A 24,102-nucleotide genomic window follows, 5' to 3' on the forward strand; every position below is an offset into this window, starting at 1 on the left:
AGAAAGTCAGGGGATGAAGAATTTCTTATTCAGTCCTAGTGATAACTCAGTGATTTTGAATGTATTTAAAAGAATAAATATAAATAGCATTTGAAGGGTATTATTTTCAAACTAATGTTAGTTTCTTAAATGTGGCTAAAATTAGATTCATTTGATGTTCTTAAAACCCAAGATTTTGACAACTAAAGATAAGACTAAACGAAAGCTTTTTGATGCGGTTGAAAATCAATATGTAAAGCTTAGTGTCACAGTCCTAAAGTGTACAGTTGCTTGGCAGAAGTTAAAAAACAATGTGAAGATCAAGCCCCACAAGGGCTTATTCTGATTTTGTAACATATGTGCACAAATCCTTATTTATCCTCTGGAAGCAGGCAAGGAACGTTGTATTGAATTAGAAGAGAAAATGATATCCCGTGGACTTTTGGGCGTGGGAATTTTTACAATTTCCCTTCCCTAGGTATTCTAGTTTCTAAAACAATAGAGAACTAGGCATCACTTCGGGATTCTGTGTTCAGCTCCTCTGTAACTTATTAAGTGTTCCTGACCAGCAAGTTCCTAAAAAGGTCTGTTTGTGTGTGTGTGTGTCTCTCTCTCTCATTTCTCTATATGGATATATCGTCTATGTGGTAACACTTGGACTCATATTTTATTCATGTAGCATATTTATTATATAATTAATGATAGGTCAGTTCTTTGGGCTACAGGGCGATAGTGCAAAATCTGGGAGCCTAGACTTCTGCTTCTGGAAACTGTCTTCCTCTTGAAAATGTCCATGTGCCGAGTATTGTGATACCCCATTGTGATTTTAATGGTTAAGGAAAGCCTATCCATCTGAAGAAGTAATGTTTAAAGTCAGATGTAAGCAATGAGGAGGAACTAACTCCAATAACGTGTGTGTGTGTGTGTGCGCGTGCACACCAGTGTGTGAAACAAATAGTTCAAGCAGATGAAACTAGTTGGGCAAAAGGCCTTGGGAGAGGGGAGGATCGTGCCTCAGGAACTGAAGAAGACTAATGTATTCAGAGGAGAAGCTAAGTTTTCTGACATTTGCTGAATGAGTTGAATTGCAAAGTCTCTATTTACAAAGAGGTGAGGACTGAAATCCTGGGGCATTTGCCCATCCTGTAGCAGCCACTCAGGGGACCGGAAACAACCTTGGGCCCCAGTAAAATGGGGAGCATGGATGAGCACCTATATAAGGCTGAAACCCCCAAAATACCACACCCTCAGTCAAAGGGTGAACCCCCCCCAATATTCCCCTCACAAAGGGAGAAGGCAAGCACATTCATTTTCAGGGCCTTGAGTATGGGGAGAGGAGAAATCCAGTCTCTGCTTGTATATCATAACCTTTTGTTGACCTTCATGTGGGTTTAGGGTTCAAGTTCACATTGCCTGCAGACTTGGAAAGACCCAAGCGGATAAATTATTTTCAAATGGTTGTGGGTTAGTAGCACCTACAGGTGCCAGGAAGAATATAAATCTTTTCTGATGGAAGACATCTTCAACTTAAACTGAGCTATTTAGGGTGTGTGTCTGTGTGTTGTGTGTCAGGGGAGGGGTGGATAGTCTGCTCTTCAGCAGCTCGGTGGTAGTTAGTAGGAAGTGGGTCTACAAGCATCTGTCACTGTGTCTTCTGTTCTTTGACTGTGTGCTCAAGCTGTAGGTATATGTGGGAGGCAAGAAGGCAGGAGGGAAGCTAGGGACCTGGGAAAGCAAGAGTGTTTTTCCAGGTCAGGGTTCCGTGGCCCCAGAGCTTAAGATGTAGCTTAAGTGTGAATGGGTGGAGAAGAGGGTAACAGTGGCTTGTATAAAAAGCAACCTGACTGGAAACCTGAGGGACTAGTTAACATGAATGATTGAGAGAAATAGTCAAAAAGCAGAGACCTGCTGAGGAAGCTAAAAGTTGGAGGGGTAGAGTTTTTTGTGTTTTCTGCTGTTAACTTTCGTATAGTTTGATGAGTCAGTGACAGCATAAGAAAGAAATATACTGCTGCTACTCTCTTTGGAAATGAATGTGGCTGAGACAACCTTTAAATGTTTGGAACTTTTATGTTCCTAAAGATAGCCGAATGTGGTCCTGGAGCGTCACTGCAGACACACGTTGGTACTGGTCCCAGGCAGCATCCAGTAAGGTGGTGTCCTCCAGTCCTCTTTTCCTTTTGTCATCTCATGTCCTCTCCTTAATGATGGCAACAACAACAAAATGAGCAAGTTTACCTTTAGTGGAGGAGAAAAAATGTCTTGGAAAAAACTGCCAGGGCTTAAATAGAAGAGAAGTCAGAGAAAGTCTCGCTTCGTTATGAGCAGGGTAACCTTGGCTTCAGGAAGCAGTGGGCGTACCTCAGTTTTCAAAATGCTCTCTTTGAAGTGGCTTCTAGTAAAATTGGTGGTGGCTGTGGAGTGGATAGCATTTGCTTTCATTTAGGGGTTGAGACATAGTTTACAGTGCTCCAAACTGGAGGTTAATATTAAGACAAGGAGACGTGGAATAGTGGAAACTTGGCCACAGAGGTAGAAAAGAAAGGAGAGTTATAAATGGACCATCCCCCCAGTCTGGAAAGCACACAGTAACTGTGTAGTAGACAGATCTTTCTTGGGTTCCCAGGTTTTATTGTATTTTTTTTATTACTTAAACATATGACTTATAGGACTGTAGATGGTTGTATGGGAGTCAAGAACTCATAATCATCAGATATTATTTAATATAGAGAAATAATTCTGAGACTATAGATTTAAGTGCAGGATATTTATAACCACTCAAAACCGAAAGAGCAAGAAAATGAGGTGATAAAATGTACAGCATTTTAATAATGGAAGAAACGTACACGGCCCAATATACTTGTCTTAATTTTCTGTGTAAAAATTGAGACTCACCCTCCTGCGTAATCCCAAGTACCTGAGTAAAGCACCAGTGAACAAACTGTTTGGCCTACTGAATACCAAACAATTGCACAGTCTCTGTTTTTCTCCACTCAAGTGATTTGAGTCTTCATAATTGGGTAAAAACAGAATAAAACAAATGAGATCCAATACCTCAAATACAGTATCCCATTAATTGGTAGCATACAGACAAAGCACAATAGGCAATATTTAGCTTTCTCCTAAAGAAAGAAGACGTGCCCTTTTACTTTTAAACTTAATAGACTCTTAGCTAACGTGCCCTTCCTCATAATGTTTTTCGTATATTTATTGTTCTCCTTTAGAAAAAGCAAATTATTTACCTAATTTTTACATCAAAGCATTCATTTCTTTCTTTTTTTTTTTTTTTGAGGAAGATTAGCCATGAGCTAACTGCTGCCAATCCTCCTCTTTTTGCTGAGGAAGACTGGCCCTGAGCTAACATCGGTGCCCATCTTCCTCTAATTTATATGTGGGACGCCTGCCACAGCATGGCATGCCAAGCAGTGCCATGTCCTCACCCGGGATCCAAACCAGAGAATCCCGGGCCCCCAAAGCGGAATGTGCTCACTTAACCGCTGCGCCACTGGGCCGGCCCCTCGAGGAGAATTTTAAAAATTCTAATCACTAGCCACATGAGTCTCTCTGTTCTCAGGTCTGTATTGTAGAATGCATACCATGATGTCTGCCTCCTCAAATTACACCAAATTGAGATGAGATGCAATTTCTAGAATGATTTCTGTGGCAACAGTACATTTGGTTAATACCTACTATTATTACACCAATTACAATTAAAACTACTACTAATAACAATGATACTAACTCTTATTACTCTTTCTGTGAGTAGAGCCAGTAAAGCATTGTGTTACAAATGTGTTTTGTAAATACAAGCATTAGATATTGTTCATTTCATCATCATCTGTTAAAGAGCTAAATAGAAATCAATGAGCAAGAAAGAAAACAAAAAGTTGAAAACCGGGTGTTCCTACAGAGGTTTTAGAAAATGCAGCATAAATTTATTCAACAGATATTTGTTTTATCAGACACTGATGTAGCTGTCAGATTCACATGTTAAAGGCTCTGAGCAGTACTGCTCTGAAGAAAACTGTTTTAGTTTAACTCAGTATTTCTAAAAGCTTTTTGATCATGAAATAGTTTTGTTTTTTTTTTTTTGCTACACAATTAGCTTTCTACAGCATGGCATCCTGTTGGAAAATATTCTCATAGGAAGGTGGGGTAATGTGTAAGTTATCATTAAAAAATAAATAAGTAGATAAAAGAGGACAAGAAGTCCAGCAGAAATTACCACCATCCACTTCTCGTGTGTACACACAGGGCTCCTGAGCCATAAAAGTCAGTGAGAAAAAGATGAACCAAGGCCCTTCTATATATTTTTTTCAAGTTGTTCAATTGCCTACATCAGTGATGAAAAATGAATAAACATTTGAATAATTTTGTTTTCTTTATGTCCAACGTCTTTTAATTAATATAAACTTCTCTCTGGTTTTGGCAATAGGTGACCAATTAGTTTTTATTTTCAGAGATAACATAATTTTTATCTATTTCTACATATCCACAGGTATTTAAAGGGTAGTTGAGAAAAGCTGCTTCTGAGCTTGATGGCTTTAAAGTGGTATTCAATTAATCAACGTTGGGAAATAATACATGAAATTCTTCTGTAATTTGCTAAAAATGAAAGTATTTAATCTTTCTATAGTAGATTACGCTTAGATCATAAACTTGAAGCTCACCAAGAAAGAAAACATGTCCAGAACTTCTCTGCAAGTCATCCCTGCTCATCAAATAAGTAAATGTTATAAAAATTGAAAATCAGTTTTTTTCTACTTAAAGTCTGATTAGGCAGAAAAGTATAGAAGAAAGGACACAGAATTCATCAGCAGAAGCTTTTGTCTGTCTTTGTAATCATGGTTTCACTTTTTTTTTTTTTATCCTTGTTTCCCCTTATATCAGCTCCTTTAATTTACGTTTGATTGACGTTCCAGGAGCAAGGAGGAGGCGTGAGGAATAATGGTTATACCTTGTGATCTCCGTTCCACAAGTCACAGCTCATAGGATCCAGGAGCATCCCTAACACATGATAGATAATTAGAATCTCTCTCTTGGGACCCAGAGGCTGAGTCAGAGGTGGAGCTCTGGGGAGCAAGTGTGTCCAGAGCAGTAGAGTCAGGGGCTGTGCTGCTGAGAGAGAAGAAGATGGAGAGAGAGCTGCCTGATGACTTTTCCCTCCCCACTAGGCTAAGTGTTGTGCTTTCTGCTTCATTTTATGGAAATTCTCCACTGTCCTCTCAATGTGCATTTTTCTTTTTCACTTAAGACTTACAAACGACGTTATGCTAAGACATTGACCTTTCTATTATCTACAAAATGTGATATTGGGAAAGTCTCATATTTTTCTAGATTCCCGTTTCCTCATATGCAAAGTCTGTTACACTAGAAGATAAATCAAAGTGTGTGTTCATATGTCTTTTATGAAATTTTCTTCATCCATTCAAAGCATAGTTAATCAAAATATCTTGTTTGCTCTTCTTAGCAATTTTGACTTTATTAGTGTGACCATATTAATCTGAAAATTAGATTAATGGCTATCTCTTTGTCTTTCCCTCTGATTGCACCAAAACAGCAATCCAGGGCTGAAGCTCTTATTTCATTTTCTTTGTGTATAACAATATAATTTTTGAATAATGAAGACAGACCTATCCTAGTAAATTTTTACCTTTTTTTTGGCGAGGAAGATTGGCCCTGAGCTAACATCTGTTGCCAATCTTCCTCTTTTTGCTAGAGGAAGATTGTTGCTGAGCGGACTTCTGTGTCCATCTTCCTTTGTTTTGTATGTGGAATGCTGCCACAGCGTGGCTTGATGAGTGGTGTGTAGGTCCACACCCATAATCCGAACTCACCAACCCCAGGCTGCCTAAGAGGAGTATGTGGACTTAACCACTACACCACCAGCCTGGCCCCAATTTTTACCTTTTTTAAAAAAACAACCATTTTTAATTTTAAATGAATCCTTGTTGCTATCATCACCTTCAAGAAAAAAATAACATCTGTTCATACAATTATTTTCTTCTCAGTCTCGTCTTTCTTCTCTTTAGGACTTAACTTTGGCTTTTATGTTATTGGTGGGGATGGAGCCAGGATATGATATGATTCTTCCCTTGGCATAAGAGGTGGAAATTGCAAAACTCACTATCTTTTCGAGCGTTTCTCATCCATTCTGCAAATGTCTCATCTTATTGTTTTAATCTTGTTTTTAATATCTTGTTTTCAACCAAGTACTTGTCCTATCTCTCTCAGCACATGTGGCTTTAATGTGGAAAGCTTGTTGTTTTGCTCTGTTGTTTGTATGAAGACACATTAAGCTTTTCATTTTCTAATTTCCTTTCTCAATTTTTTCTCTGTATAAAATGCATATTTACAAGGATGCTTTATGCACATACTCTCTTGCCTTGAATGTAATGTGACAAAGACCTTTTCTTTTTTGAATATTGGTTTGAAATTGGTCAATTTGATATTGAACAAGAAGTATTATTCTCATGACTATTTTTTGGCTTACTCTAATATAACCAGTTAATGGTTATGTGCCCAGCACTAAAAACTAAAACAAGTACACACATGAATACACACACACGCACACACAAAATTGGAGCCACTGATAACTGTAATAGTCAAAAGTCAAGAATCCTTTGGCTTTATTGTTCGAGTAACTTTCTCATATGTTGTTGAATGTTTCTAGTTCAGGATTTGAATGAGGCAGGCATAGTATATGCTATTAGATCATACTGGCTCATTTTTATTAAATTACTTCTCACTTTAGAACACCGAACTTATTTAAAAGTACTAGTAAATGTTAGCTTCAAGACTGAAAGACAGTGGAGAATGAGGAACTCAGTAAGTGCAAATCAAACGTGGAACCCAATCTGGAAGCTACAAAGCTTTTTTTTTGTTCCATTTATTGATAAATCTCTTCAATATAGAGCAGAATATAAAATGGAAATTATATCTATCAATTCTGACCATGAAGAATTATCTTATGAATTATTTAAAACTATTTAACCAAAAAATATTTATTGGCTACCTTCTGTGTGATAGCCTCTGCTATGGGGTATAAACCACAAGAAAGAAGCAGGGTAAAACACCATCAGTTGGCTCAATAACTTTTTCATCTATCAAATAAAATGTGGAAATCATGTCAAACTTCTTAGGCATTTAGTCAAGTTAAATTCAAAAAATTGTATATAAAATTTATAAAATTGATTTAAATTTTTAAAAACCTATAAGTTATAATAACTGTAAGAATCAGGTTATGATTATATATTTCTACTAAAGATTTGAAATTAAGTAAAACTTTTTGGAATAATGGTGCCTTTTTCCCTCATTTTATTGAGATATGATTGAAATACATCACTATATAAGTTTAAGGTGTATAGCATAATGATTTTGCTTACATATATTGTGAAATGATTACTGCAGTAAGTTTAGTTAGCATTCCATCATCTCATATAGACATAATAAAAAGAAAAAGCAAAAAAAGAAAGCAACATTTTTCCTTGAGATGAGAACTCTTAGGATTTACTCTCTTAACAACTTTCATATATATCATACAGTAGTGGTAACTGTAGTCCTCATGTTGTACGGTACAGCCCGAGTACTTATTGATCTTAAAACTAGAAATCTGTACCATTTGATCACTTTCCTCTAATTCCTTCTGCCCTGACACCCTACCTCTGGTAACCACAAAACTGCTCTCTTTTTCTATGAGTTTAGTCTTTTGGTTTTTTTTTAGATTCTGCATACAAGTGAGATCATACAGTATTTGTATTTCCTGTCACTTAACCTAATGCCCCTCAAGGTCCATCCACAGTGTCGCAAGCAGCAGGATTTTGTCATTATTTATGGCTGAAAAATATTCCATGGTATATATACCACAGCTTCTTTATCCATTCATCCATCAGTGGGCGCTTAGCTTGCTTCCATGTCTTGGCTTTTGTAAATAATGCTGTAGTGAACATGGAAGTGCAGATAGCTTTTTTGTGTGTGTGTATGTGTGTGTGAGGAAGATTGGCCCTGAGCTAACATCTGTGCCAATCTTGTTTACATTTAACATAATTATTCACAGGTAAGAACTTACTATTGCCACTTCATCAGTTGTTTCCTGGGTTTTGTAGATCCATTGTTTCTTATCCTGCTGTCTTTTTTGTGTGTTTTGATGTTTTTTGGTATCAGCATACTTTGAATTCATTATCATGATCTTTATATAATTTCTACAGATGTTTCCCTGTGGTTACCATGAGGCGTACATAAAATATCTTAAAATTATAGCTCCCTATTTTAAACCAGTAACAACTTCAGTAGAATTCCTATGTTTAGCTTTTACTTCTCCTCCCCCTCACATTTTAGGTTATTGATGTCAGATATTTTTTATATTTTGTAACTAATAACAGATTCTTATAGTTATGGATGTTTTTACTGTTTGCATTTTAACCTTTAATCTAGAGTTGAAAGTGAATTACGTACCACCATCACCATATTACAGAATCTAGCTTTGATTATATATTTACCGTTACCAGTGAGATTTATACTATCTTTTTGTGTTTTTATGATGCTAATTAGTGTCCTTTTACTTACACTCAAAGTCCCTTTAGCATTTCTTGTACCTTTGGTCTCGTGGCAGTAAACTCCCTCAGCTTTTATTTGCTCAGGAAATTCTTTCTCTCCTTCATTTCTGATGGACAGCCTCACTGGGTGTAGAATTCTTGGTTAACAGTTTTTTTCTTTCAGTATTTCATATGTATCATTTCATTCTCTCCTGGCCTGAAAATTTTCTGTTGATAAAGTTTTACAGTGGTTCCTGTTCTGTTATTTTCTTTTTTCTCTTTCTGCTTTTAAATTTCTGTTTTTGACTTTTGACAATTTAATTGTAGTGTGTCTCCATGTAGCCCTCTTAATGTTCATTCAATCTATTTGGGGTCCTTTGGTCCTCATGGGTCTGGATGTCCATTTCTCTCCCCAAGTTTGTAAATTTTTCAGCCATTATTACTTTAAATGTATTTTCTATCATTTTCTCTTTCTCTTCTTCCGCTATTCCCATAATGTGAATATTATTTCTTTACATTGTGTCTCATAGTTTCATAGGCTTTCTTCACTCTTTTTCATTCTTTTTTCTTCTGCCTCTCTGATTGGATAATTCCAATGTCCTCTCTTTCAGGTCATAGATTCTTGCTTCTGCATATTCGGATCTGTTTTGGAAGCTCTCTATTGAATTCTTCATTCATTGTACTTTTTGACTCTAGTATTTCTGTCTTATTTTTTTTCCATTGGTTTCTATTTCTTTGTTGAACTTCTCATTTTGTTCATGCATTTTTTCCCTAAATTTGTTTAGTTGTCTGTGTGTTTTTATAGTTCATTAAAGTTAAGAGGATTATTCTGATTTTTTTTTGTCTGGCAGTTCATATGTCTCCATTTCTTCAGGGTCACTTTTTGGAGCTTTGTAGTTTCCTTTGGTGGTGTCATATGCACTTGATTTTTCAAGATCTTCACTTCCTTACATTGATGTCTGTGCATTTGAGTGAGCTGGCTCCTCTTCTAGACTTTTACAGGTTTACTTTGGCAGAGACACTTCTTCACCAGTGAGCTCAGTTTGGGTTTCTGGGGGTGTCTTCTGGTAATGTTCTTGGACAGATGAGGCCTGCTATTAGAATCTATTATGGAGTCAGGCACCTGTTCAAGCTCTGCGGTCAGGGGTAGGAGTATGTGCGTCTGCCTGAGAAATTTGATAGGACTGCTGGCTTGGTTCCCTGCCCAAGTGAGGCTGTAAGATGGACTTCAGAGTTTCTGGTCAGCCTTACTAGATGGTTGCGACTGGGTTCTATACTCGCCTTCCCTGCCCTGGCAGGGCAGCAGGACAAGACCCTGGGCCTCTATGGCTTGTTATTTGGGGACCCAAATCAGACAAGAGTTATATGAATTCCCTGATCAGGTGAGGCCTCTGGTTTTGCTCTGCTGTCAGAGAAAGCCACAGGCTGTGCTCTCTATTCAAGTGCCACTGTAAGCGGGGCTATTGGATGGGCTACGCAGCTTTCTGTGTGCTCTGCTTAGGTTCCCTGGTTGGGCAGGCTGAAGGCTGTATTCAACATAGAGTAGGCTAAGAATTGTTCCCCATCCTGGGCATAGCAGGAAAAGCAGCTCTAAAGCCAGTAAGGCTCTTTGGGATGCGAGTCGGTTTGAGTAAAGACCATAAACAATTTTCATGGCTGAACAGGGCCATTGCATTTGCTCTGCAGACTATCAGCTGTGCCCACCCATCTCTTGGCTCAAGCATTTTCAGTTTATGCAGCTTCCTGGTGTTCTCACCAGCCCTTCTAGTCACATAGGCTTTCTAGTTGGGAGAGGCTGGAAGCTACCCTCAGACAGGGAAGTTCCCCTGTCTGGGTGTAGCAGGGGAACCACCACCCCCCCCCCAACCCCTGGTACAGGCTTTGCTCTCTGGGCAGTTAGCTCTGTCCACTTACCTCTCTGCTTGAGCTTTGCTAGGTTATACAGCTTCCAGGTATTCTTGCCAACCCTTCTAGTCAGATGGGTCCAGGAGTCATGCTCTACAATTGGTGGGGCTGTAACTTAGTCCCCTGGCATGGGCAAATCAGGCACTAGTGCTGTCAAAACTCCTTGTTTAATGACCCAAATCAGGCAGACCTGCACGCTACCAAGTTCCATGGTCAGAGTGTACCATCAATTTGGTTCTGCAGGTGAGGACAGCCACTGTTGGGGACTACTACTTGGCCCTGCAGGTGTGAACTGGGTCTGCCGAGATCTGAGTGCTGGTTGTTGCAAGCCCCTCCCCCTTTCTCTGTCACAGTCAGATTCCCAGTGGTCGAAGCCTGCAGATTCTCGTGCAATTCCCATGGGGCAAAACTGGAGTAGGAGCTATTATGAAGCAACCCACAACACTGAGGGGGCGGGGGGGTTGGGGGGGCGCTGCATGTCTCCCCTGGGCTTTCTTTTCCCACTGAATGAACCATAGGCTCAGGGGAATCCTCTCTGTGTGGTGCTGTGCCTGCCTAGGAGAGGGGCAATGCAGTCAGTGTAGCCATTCCTCTTATCCTTCTAATGCAGTTCCTCTTCATCTGTGTGGTGTGGGGGAGTGCTTCAGCCTCTTTCCCATGTCCTGGGATTGTCTCAGTGGTGTCTTATCCATGAATAGCTATTAGTTTTTGTTCTTGTGAGGGGGAGTTAAGTCAGAAATGACCTATGTTGCCATCTTGGGGATGTCACTTCTCCTATTGGTTGGGTTTTAGTGGTTAAAAAATTATGGTAATTTGTAAATATTTGGAGAATATAGAAAAGCACAAAGAAAAATTAAAGTCATGCATTGCTTAGCAATGAGGATACATTCTGAGAAATGTGTCATCAGGCGATTTTGTCATTGTGCAAACACCATAGAGTGTACTTACACAAACCTAGATGGTATAGCCTAATACACACCTAGGCTATATGGTACTAATCTTATGGGACCATATACATATAATCTTCTATATATGTTGTTGACTGAAATGTCGTTATGTGTGCATACCTATACTTATAGTCCCACCACACAGCTTACATTACTACTAGTTATTAAAATACGTCATTCTCATATATATAAAGATATATCTATCTAGATATCAAGACTATATATACATATATATAATGAATGTTTTTGATCGTGTATTAAGCTAAAATTTGAATTGACTTCACAATGAATTACATGTGGAGCATAAGGGAAGGACAGGAATCATAGATGCACCAAAGTCTTTACCTGAACAACCAGGAGAAAGAATTGCCATTAACTGAGATGGGGAAGGCTATGAGTGGATAACATTCGGGGGTGAAGATCAGGATTTCAGTTTGAGGCATGTTGTTTTTGAGAAATCTACTAAACATCTAGATGGAGATGTTGAGTAGGCAGTTGGATATATAATAATTGGCTTTTGGTAAGGAGTCTTTGCTAAAGATATAGATTTAGAAGAAATCAGCATATAGATAGTATTTAAATCCAAGGGAATGCGTGAGATGGTGGGTAGAGAAGAAAAGAGGACCAAGAATGGAGCGCCAAAACATTACATCATTAAGAGATCAGAGAGAAGAGGGATATCGAGGAGACTGAGAAATAGTGACTCATAAGGTTGGAGAAAATCAAGACAGTTTTGAGTCCTAAACTCTAAAGGAAGAAGTATATCAAGGAAGCAGAGGAGATCAATGTGTTAAATGCTGGGTAAAGTAAGATGAGAACCAAGGATTGACAATATTGTCTTCTCTTTATGGCTTCTGCCTTTGGAATTTTGCTTAGAGGCACCTTCAATACTCCAAAATTATATACATGATTACCTATCTTTTCTCTGGCTTCATTTCTGACAATTAAATCTTTAATCCAAGTGTGCTATATTTTTATTCATGCTGCAAGATAGGAATCTATTTTTTATATAAACACATTACTATCCATTCATCACATAACCCATATTTTCCTCACCAGTACAAAAATGTTCAGCTATGACACATACTATGTTTTTATGTTATTGAGTCTATCTCTAGAGTTTCTATTCTACAATAACATTAGCTGGCATTTATTGAATTTTTAAATCGTGTTTTACCTGAATAATCTTATTTTGTCCTCACAACAACGCTATGAAGTAATTTTTTATAACTTTTTTTTTACGTAAGGCAACTGTGGCTTACCAAGTTTAGGTCAGTATCCAAAGCCCGCTGCTTGAAAGGAGATAGAAGCAGGATGCCAACCCACTTTATCTTGGCTCTTCCTGTCCCTTTGGTCTATTTGTTTTTCATAAGTGCCATACTTTTAATTAACATGGCTTTATTAGATTTTAAATTTGATATGGCATGACCCCTTTCTTTAGTCTTTCTATCAAGCCCTTCTTAATTATGTCTATACATTTCTTTTGTCTGATTGAATTTTAACTAAATTTGACCAAAATCTCATAACCAAAATATCCGTTACATTAAGTACATAGATTAATTTAGAGAGGATTGACTTAAGAATATTATCTCCCTGTCTAAGAAACTGCCATGTTTTTCCAATTATTCAGGTTGTTGTTTGTATAAAAATGAAATATCATTATTTTCCTTCTATAAAGGCCTACAAATTTAGACTTCTTCCCTAGTTGAGAATCACTGTAATATGTGCTTGTTTGTCTTCCCGATTTTGAATTTCTCCTTCCTTGTGTTCTATCAATCTCTCTTCCTCCCTTCATTCAGAAACTATGAGTCTCCCCAAGGCTCATTTTCTCATTAATCAGGAATATTTCTTAGAACATTCTTCTATTTAGTTGTGCTTAAAACATTTAAATTTATTTATATTAAATGTATGAATATCTTGACCTATTTGTTGGGGAAAGACTCTCCTTGCAGGATATGGAAAATATGTTTTGACATCAATTTCCTAAGATAACAAAGTTGAGGTTTGAATAGGATGCTTTGAGAATTATATTCTTTTTACTTTGATCTCATAGTAACTACAGATAACTAAATAAAGCTCACATTTCTTAGTAAAAAGTTTTCAGTTCAGTAAACATTCTTAAAGGAAACTTGCTTCAGTAACCAAAACCCACTGTTTTCATTGAAGGTCCAAATTAAAAGAATACTGTTTCTATTTTGTAAAGAAAGAAAATCTTATTTTTCTACATAGAACATTTTGGAACACTTCCCCTTGAAAATATACAAGACTTTATAGATAACAGACCTTAGAGTGAAAATTATTAGTACCCACATCAGCAGAAAGAAGGCCAAGAGAGTTACCCACAGCCAAGTCTACTAAAAAACAAAATAAAATGTTGAAAAGAAGAGGGACTCATTTTGATTGCTAAGACAGAACTTCAATAAAGAGGTGAAGACAACTTTCTGAATTTTATCCTATTTTATTATTGCCTCATTTGCTTAAAGACACAGAACTTTCCCCAAGGATTAACAGTCCCCAGTGTGTCTGAGATCATGTTAATCCAAAGTATTTGTCATTTAGAAATGTTAAGGTCTGCCATCCTGGTTATGGTGTTTGTTTTATTATTTAAAATCATGGTATCCTGCTGCAGGATCAGGAAACAAGAAGTGTGTTCCTGTCTGAAATTCCAGGGGATTGAGTTCATGTGTGGTATGGGTGGAAAGACGTGACTCAACTATGAAGAAGTCAAAATGAAATCACTCTTCCTTTAAGGAAACGTGATATATGCGTTGAGCAAAAAGTGGAGGAGGCAGATGAAGTGGAGCTTCTCTTGGCCATTTGACTTGAAATGTGCAATTTCAAAGGGAACATTAATAAGGGAGTATCTAATGGCAAGTATGTGTATGGAATGTTTTTCCATTCGATCTTGGTGCACCAAGTTAGATAAAAAGATAGATATATAGGCATTGATTGCTTAAATTGTGAGAATTCACATGAAAATCCTGCTTTGCTGTAGATTTTAAAGAAGTGCTAACTTATCAAAATGAGTTCATAGTCTTGCATGACAAAAATAGGCTGGAACTAAGTTACAAGTAGCCCCTTGAAATAGGACCCACGCCCTGTAGTTCACACTGACCCGGCATGCTCTAAGATCTTAGATCTGGTTTGCATCTTGTATCCCATTACTTGTTTCACCCCTTCAAGCATTTGAGTTTTAGAAATCTGATTTAAATTTTTGAAGAAAGAGATGGTGCTAGTGGCATTAGGGAATAACAAATTGGTGAACAGAATTTTGGCTCCTTTCTAACCCAGGATTGAAATAAAGACTGTGGTCTCTAGTAAGTAGAGGGGTCCTGAATTAGAGAAGTAGGATGTAGAGATTAAAATGAATCCTGTTAAATTGTGGTGAACTGAAGTGATTAAAAATCTATACATGTACATTTGTAATTACCTTTCTGTACATGCTTTTAACATTCAGGCTTCCGTGCACTGAAGTAGTATTTTCTTTTTTTCAATTAAAAAAGGAAAACATTAAATGTCTACCGTGAGTTTCTACATTATAGCAACCTGCTGTACTAAAACAAAAATGAAAATAAAAACCCCACATGGATATAAAGATAGAAAGGATAAGATTACATGAGGCTCATTTGTGGTTATATCAATGAAAATGTTAGGATGAGAGGGGCAGAGGATTTTTAATTTCATGTTCCATGAAAAATGGTTCAGAACATTTATTAAGCTTGCTTAGATTTTATTAGGCCTCCATATTTCAAATAAACCACACCCTATACTTTCGGACATATCCTAGCACATGTTGTAATGCAAACACGTGTGCAGTACCAAAATACAAACACCGTGTAAGGAAGTGTACCTTTTCTATTTCAAATGTTGTGATATGTTGTGAGTAAGAAAAATAGGAATGGTGAAATTGTTCTCAGCATATGATAGATTGACTGAGTAAAAAGTCCCCATGGAGAATGTGGAAAGGCTGGCAAAGAGCTTTCCTGTTGCACAGTAAATGATTCATACATAAGCTCAGGCCTGGTGAGGATGGGCCCCATATCCATAAACACAGTGTCTTTGGCTGTAAAATGGGAGAGCTGACTGGGAGATCTCTGAGATCCCTTTTAGTTTTGGCTTGGTTTAATGTCAAAGACACTTAAAGCTGTGCGTAGTTCAATTCATTGTTAGCAGATAAAGAAAGAAAAGAGACAAATTAAGAGACATGGGGACATTTCAGATCCATGGTCTTTCAATTTTTTTTTAATATGAGATATATGTATATTTTTTATTTTTTTATTTTAAAAATATATTTATATATTTATATTTATATTTATTATATATATTATATATATATTATAATTATATATAGTGAAGAATACATTTCTAAAGGATATTTCTTCCTTGATATGCTGACTTTATACATTTATCATGAAAAGAAATTAATTGAAGTGAAATCCTCTTTCAGTTAGTACAGTCATAGGTGAGAATAGCCTAAATAAGAATTAATTTAGCTGAGTGATGTCACCAAGATGATAACAAAGGTCATTCCTGACTCCCTCCCCCTTATGAGAACAACAACTATTTATGGACAAGACACCACTGAGAGAATCCTAGAACACAGGAGTGAGGCTGAAGCACCCTCCTGCACCATAGAGACCAGGGCGGACTGCATTAGAAGGATAAGAGGAATGGCTACATGCTGACTACATTGCCCTAGGCCTGTGCAGCACTACGCCAAGAGGTGTCCCCTGAGCCTCTGGTTCCTTCAGCAGGAAGAGAGAGCCCAGGGGGATATCTAGCCCCAGCCCCAGCATTGCAGGTTGCTTCATGGGAGCCCCTGCTCTGGATTCACCACACAGGGATCCTAAGGGAATCTGTGTGGCTCACCACTGGGAATCTGATTGTGACAGAGAAGGGGGAGGGGCTTCCAACAACCAGCACTCAGATCTTGGCAGTCCATGTTCCTGCCTATAGGGTCCAAATAGTAATCCTAAACAGTGGCTTTCCTTGTCTGCAGAACCAAGTCAATAATGCAGTTTGACTAGGGAACTCAGCAAGGGGCAACTCTCCAAACACTAAACCATGAGGCCCTCAGTCCTGTCCTTCTGCCCAGCCAGGGCAGGGAAATGAATTCATGACCCCGCTTACTGTTGAGTATAATACACAGTCCCAGCCATTTACTAATCCTGACCAGAGAATCCAGGTAACCATGAAGCCCATCCTACAGCCTCACTTGGGCAGGGAACCTAATCAGCAATTCTGTCCAGCTGTTCTCAGCCAGTGGCACACCCACACCCCCCCAACCTCAGGGCTTGAACAGTAGCCTTGCCTAAAAATGGACCTTAATAGCAGGCAACACGTGCCCAGGGATGTTACCAGCAGACCCTTCCAGAAACCCAAACTGAGGTGACTGGTGAAGAACTGTGTCTACCAAAGCCAACCTGTAAAGTCTAGAAGAGGAGACAACTTACTCTAAAGTGCAGACACCAACGTGAGGAGTCAGGGATCATGGAAAACCAGGTAAATTTGGCACCACCAAAGGAAACTAAACAAAGCTCCACTAACTGATCCTAATGAAATGGTGATCTACGAACTCTCAGACAAAGAATTCAGAATAATCCTTTAAACAAAGTTAGGGTACTACAACAACACACTGACAGATGATTTATCAACATCAGGAAAACAAGCATGAACAAAACAAGTTTGATAAAGAAATAGCAACTATCAAAAAACCAAAAAACAAATGGAAATCCTAGAGCCAAAAAATATAATAACTGAACTGAAAAACTCAACAGAGAGTTTCCAAAGCAGCAACAACCATGCAGAAGAAAGAATCAGTGACCTAGAAGATAAAACATTTGAAATCACCCAGAGTATGAAGAAGAAAAAAGAATTAAAAAGTGTGAAGAAAGCCTACAGCACCTATGGACCAGTGAAAAGAAGCAATATTCACATTATGGGAATTCCAGAAGGAGAAGAGAAAGTGTATTTAAAGCAATAATGGTTGAAAACTTCCAAAACCTGAGGAGAGAAATAGACATCCAGATCCAAGAGGAGCAAAGAATCCCAAATAGGTTGAACACAAGTAGGGCTACACTGTGACACATTATAATTAAATTGCCAAAAGCCAAATACAAAGAAAGAAGTTTAAAAGCAGTAAGAGAAAAGAGAGAAGTTATATGCAAAGGAACCTCCGTAAGACTGTTGGTGGATTTCTCAACAGAAATTTTTCAGGCCAGAAGAGAATGGGGTAGCATGTTAAAATATTGAAAGAAAAAAACCCTGTCAACCAAGAATTCTATACCCAGTAAAACTGTCCTTCAAAGGACAGATAAAGACTTTCTCAAACAAAGAAAACCTGAGGGAATTCATCACCACTAGATCTGCCTTACAAGAAATGCTAAAGGGAGTCCTTTGAGTGGAAATCAAAGGATACTAATTAACATCAAAAAACATAAAAGGCGGTGTAAAACTCACTGGTAATAGTAAATATGTAGTCAAAGTTATATTCTGTAATATGGTAATAGTGGTGCATAATTCATTTACAAATCTAATTTGAAAGTTGAAAAATAAACACAGTAAAAATAATCCTAACTACAATAATCTATTATTGGTTACACAATATAGAAATATGTAAGTTGTAACATCGATAACCTAAAATCTGAGAGGGAGAGGGTGGAGGAGTAAAAGTGTAAAGCAAAGGAATTCTATTGAAATTATTGTTTGAAATAGAGAGTTATAATTTTTTTAATGATTTGTTTTTTGATGAGGAAGATTGGCCCTGAGCTAACACCTATTGCCAGTCTTCCTCTTTTTTTCTTGCCTCCCCAAAGCCCCAGTACATAGTTTTATATCCTACTTGTAAGTCCTTCTAGTTCCTCTATGTGGGATTACACCACAGCAAGGCTTGATGAGCAGTGTATTGGGCCACGCCCATGATCTGAACCAGCAAACCCTGGGCCGCCAAAGTGGAGCACATGAACTTAACCACTATGCCACTGGATTGACCCCCCGAAGTTATAATTTTAAGATATTTTATGGGGGCCGGCCCCGTGGCTGAGTGGTTAAGTTCATGCACTCTGCTGCAGCGGCCCAGGGTTTGGATCCTGGGCGCAGACATGGCACCGCTCGTCAGGCCGTTGAGGTGGCGTCCCATATGCCACAACTAGAAGGACCTGCAACTAAGATATACAACTATGTACCAGGGGGAATTGGGGGAGATAAAGCAGAAAAAAAAAAAAAAAAGATTGGCCACAGTTGTTAGCTCAGGTGCTGATCTTTAAAAACAAAAAAGATATTTTATGTAAACCTTGTGGTAACATGATAGCCACAATGGAAAAACTTGTGGTAATCACAGAAAGGAACATGGTAAAAGAAGTCAAAGGATACTGATACAAGAAGACAAAAAAAAAAAAAAGCCAATAAAAAAGCAGGATAGTAAACAAGGAGCAATGATTCTACAAAACAACCAGAAAACAATTAGCAAAATGGAAATATTAAGTGCTTACCTATCAATAATTACTTTAAATATAAACAGACTAAATTCTCCTATCAGAAGATAGAGAATGGCTGAATGGATAAAATAACAAGATTCAATGATATGCTGCCTATAGGTGACTCACTTTAGCCTTAAAGACACACACAGACTGAGAATAAAAGGATGGAAAAAGATATTTGAAGCAAATGGTTACCAAAAAAAAAAGCGGAGGCAGCTATACTTAGATAAAATACACTTTAAACTAAAACTAATAAAAAGAGACAAAGAATGTCATTATATAATGAAAAATTGTGTCAGTATATCAAGTAGATATAACAATTGTAAATATTTGTGCACCCAATATCAGAGCACCAAAATATATAAAGCAAAAACTAACACAGCTAAAAGGAGAAATAAACAGCAATACAACAATATTTGAGGCCTTTAATGCCCCACTCTCAACAGTGGATAAATCGACCAGACAGAGAATCAATAAGGAAAGAGTGGAATTGAACAATACTACAGGCCAAATATACCTGACTATATAGTCAGAACATTCTACCCAACAACAGCAGAATACAAAATCTTCTCAAGTGCGCATGGTACATCCTCTAGGATAGACCATATGTCAGGCCAGAAAACAAGTCTTAGCCATATCAAGAAGATTGAAATCATACCCAATATCTTCTCTGACCACAATGATATGAATCTACAAATCAATAACAAGAGGAAAACAGGCAAATTTATGAATGCATGGAAATTGAAAAACACTCTCCTGAACAACCAATGGATCAAAGAAGAAATTAAAGATGAAATAAAAAAGTATCTTCATACAAACGAACATGAAAACACCACATACTAAAACTTATGGTATGGAGCAAAAGCAATTCTAAGAGAGAAGTTCATAGCAATAAACACCAACATTAATAAGCAAGAAAAATCCCAAATAAACAACCTAACAACACCTTAAGAAACCAGAAAAAGAAGAATAAACTAAGCTCAAAGTTAGCAGAGGAAGTAAAATAATAAAGATTAGAGCAGAAATAAATGAAATAGAGACAGGAAAACAATAGAAAAGATTAAACAAACTAAGAGTTAGTTCTTTGAAAATATAAAATTGGCAAAATTTTATAGCTAGACTAACCAAGGAAAAAAGAGATAGGACCCAAATCAATGAAATTATAAATGAAAAAGGAGACTGTACAACTGTATCCACAGAAATACATATGATCATAAGAGACTACTATGAACAACTATACACCAACAAACTGGACAACCTAGCAGAAATGGAAAAATTCTTAGAAGCATACAAACTACCAAGAATGAATCTGGAAGACACACAATATCTGAATAGACCAATTCCTATTATGGAGACTGAATCAGTAATCAAAAATCTCCCAACAGATAAAAGCTCAGGACCAGATGCCTTCACTGGTGAATTTTACCAAACATTTAAAGAATTAGTGTCAATTATCTTTAACTCTTCCAAAAAATTGAAGAGAAGGAATCACTCCCAAACTCATTTTATGAGGCCAGCATTACTCTGATATCAAAGTCAGAAAATAAAACTACTGACCAATGTCCCTGATAAATACAGATGTAAAATTCTTGATAAAATACTGGCAAACCAAATTGAGGATCACATTAAAAGGATAGTTCATGGTGATCAGTGAGATTTATCCCTGGGATGCAGGCATGGTTACATGCATGCACATCAATTAATGATACATCACATTCATAGAATGAAAGAAAAAATTTATATGATTATCTCAGTAGATACATAAAAAGCATTTGACAAAGTTCAACATCCATTTATGATAAAAACCATGTATGATAAGCCCATAGCTAACATCATACTCAACAGTGATAGGTTGAAAGCTTTTCCTCTAAGATCAGGAGCAAGACGAATGTACCCACTCTTACCACTCCTATTCAGCATAATTCTGTAAGTCCTTGCCAGAGCAACCAGGCAAGAAAAAGAAATGAAAGGCATCAGAATTAGAAAGGAAGAGGTAAAATTATCTCTAATTACAGATGACATGATTTTATATATTTAATATTCTTGACTCCACCAAAAAATTGTTATATTTAATCAACACATTCAGTAAAGTTGCAAGATGGAAAACATACAAAAATTCAGTAGCATTTCTATACACTAACAACAAATTATCTTGAAAAGAAATAAAGAAAATTATCCCATTCACAATAGCATCAAGAACAATAAAATACTTAGGAATAAACTTAACCAAGGAGGTGAAAGATCTCTACTTTGAAAACTACAGGATATTGATCAAAGAAATAGAAGACATAAATAAATATAAAGCTATTCCATGTTCATGGGTTAAAAGAAGTAATATTGTTAAAAGGTATATACTACCAAAAGCCATCTGTAGATTCAAACCAATCACTATCAAGATTCCAATGGCATGTTTTTCAGAAGTAGAAAAAATAATCCTAAAATTTATGTCTAACCTCTAAAGACCCCAAATAGCCAAAGCTATCCTGAGAAAGAAGAACAGAGCAAGAGGTATGACACTTGCAGATTTCAAGCTATATTATAAAGCTATTGTCATTAAAACAGTTTGGTACTGACATTAAAACAGACAGATAAATGGAACAGTATTGAGAGCCCAGAAATAAAACCAAGAACATATGATAACTAATATTTGACAAAGCAACCAAGAATATGCAGTGGAGAAAAGACAATCTCTTCAATAAGTGGTGCTTGGAAAATTGAAACTAGACTCCTATCTTACATCACTCACAAAAATTAACTTGAAATGGATTAAAAATTCAAGCTAACACTTGAAACCATGAAACTCCTAGAAAATATAGGAAAAAAGATTAACATAGGTCTTGGCAATGCTTTTTTGGATATAACACTAAAGCACAAGCAACAAAATAAAAAGTGAACAAGTGGGACTACATCAAACTAAAAAGGGTCAGGGCCAGCTCAGTGGTGTAGTGATTAAGTTCGTGCACTCCACTTCAGTGGCCTGGGGTTTGCAGGTTCAGCTCATGGATATGGACTTACACACTGCTCATCAAGCCATGCTGTGGCAGCATCTCACATACAAAATAGAGGAAGATTGGCACAGATGTTAGCTCACAGACAATCTTCCTCAAGTAAAAAGAGGAAGATTGGTAACAGATATTAGCTCAGGGCCAATCTTCCTCACCAAAAAAAAGACAGTTTCTGCATAGTAAAACAAATAATAAATGAAGTGAAAAGATAATCTACAGAATGGGAAAATATATTTGCAAAACATATATCTGATAAAGGGTTAATATTCAAAATATATAAAGAACTCATAAAGAAGATATATGAAAGACCAACAGGTACATGAAAAGATGGTCAACATCACTAGCCATTAGTGAAATGCAAATCAAAACCACAATGAGATACTACCCTCATGCCTATTAGAATGACCAGCATCAAAAAGACATGAAATAAATACTGGTGACGATGTGGAGAAAAGGGAACCCTTTGCACCGTATTTTGGGATTATAAACTGGTATAGCCACTATGGAAAACAGTATGGAATTTTCTCAAAAATTTAAAAATAGAACTACCACGTGATCCAGCAATTCCACTTCTGGGAGTATGTCTGAAGGAAATGAAAACACTAGCTCAGAAAGACATCTGCACACCATGTTCATTGCAGCATTATTTACCATTGTCAAGACATGGAGACAACCTAAGTGTGCATGGATAGATGAATCGATAAAGAAGTTGTGGTATATATATATATGATGGTATATTATCAAGCTATAAAAAATAAGGAGATCTTGCCATTTGCAACGACATTGATGGATCTTGAGGGCATTATGCTAAGGGAAGTCAGTCAGACAGGAAAGTCAACTACTGTAAGATCTTACTTATGTGTGGAATCTAAAAAAAGCCCCAAAATACAAAACAAGACACTAAACTCTTAGAAAAAGAGATTAGATTTGCGGTTATCTGAGGCAGAGGTAAGGGGAGGGTGAGCTGGAGGAAGGTGATCAAAAGACAGAAACTTACAGTATAAGATAAATAAATACTAGGGATGTAATGTACAGCATGATGGCTACAGTTAACACTGGTGTATGATCTATATGAAAGTTGTTAGGAGTAAATCCTGAGTTCTCATCATAAGGGAAAAAAATGCCTTTTTCTTTTTATTGTATCTATATGAGATGTTGGATGCTAACTAAACTTATTGTGGTAATCATTTCACAATACATGTAAGTCAAAATATATGTAAGTCCATTACACTGTGTACCTTAAACTTATAGAGTGTTGCATACCAGTTGTATCTCAATAAAACTGGAAAAAAAGAAATAGTTTTATGGTAGTTGAACAAGATGTCCACTTCAAATGCAAACTTTTTCTCCACATAAAACAAGGAGACTGATTGCAATGATCCCTCACTAATAAATTGAGAATTTTCTTATATCATTGAAAAAATAAACAATTGCATAAAGTATTTAAACATCTATGTGATTACTAACCCAGATTCATGTCTGTATTTAGATTTCCTCTAAATAATATTTTCATCTTTAAGAACTTTTTTTTTGGTTATATGCATTATTTTGGTAACAAATTTCTTATTATTTTTAAACACATATGTGTTCTCTTTTAATCCATTCGCCCAAAGAAGGTGGTGCTCTGTAAATGTGTAAGATTTCTCTCCACCATGCCTGACAGATCAAACTCATAAGCTCATTCATGTCTACTCCTCTCTTATTTATTTTTTTCCTTTCTTCTCCAGTTTAGAATTTATGTGGAAAATCAGCTACATTTTTTTTTCTACTTTCTACTTGAATGGCTTTTGAGTTTCTTTACATTATCTTGTCTTTACATCATAAGTAGGTATGAGAAGATGGAAGGAATTAGAATGGGCACGTTACAAAGATAGCACAGATCAGACATAATAAGAGATTATTTTGACAAGGTTATGCTAACATATTTGAAAACTTAGGTGAAAAAGAAAATTCATAGGATGACATAAATTATCAGAAATGGAAAAGGAATAGAACCTCATCAAATCAGTTGTTTACATTTTTTTTCACCATGAAAATGTCATACTCAGATGCTTTTATAGGTAAGGCATATTGAATGTAAAATAAGCAGGCAGTTTTAGTATTACACAAATATTTTTAGAAAATAATGAAATATAGAACCTATCCCAGTTCTTTTTACAAGTAATATACTCTTAGCTTGCAAATCAGATAAGGACAGTATATGAAAGGAAAATTATGGCCACTCTCTCATGAACATTGATGCCAAACCCTAAAC

The 24,102-nt window shown here is 36.8% G+C and overlaps 1 protein-coding gene across 1 annotated transcript in view; it reads left to right on the forward strand.

Moving 5' to 3' along the window:
- Positions 1-24,102, forward strand: part of HMGCLL1 (3-hydroxymethyl-3-methylglutaryl-CoA lyase like 1) — a 152,380-nt gene that overhangs the window by 74,795 nt on the left and 53,483 nt on the right. The window lies entirely within an intron of this gene.

This window comes from Equus quagga, chromosome 15, assembly GCF_021613505.1.
Source record: "Equus quagga isolate Etosha38 chromosome 15, UCLA_HA_Equagga_1.0, whole genome shotgun sequence".
Taxonomy (NCBI): domain Eukaryota; kingdom Metazoa; phylum Chordata; class Mammalia; order Perissodactyla; family Equidae; genus Equus; species Equus quagga.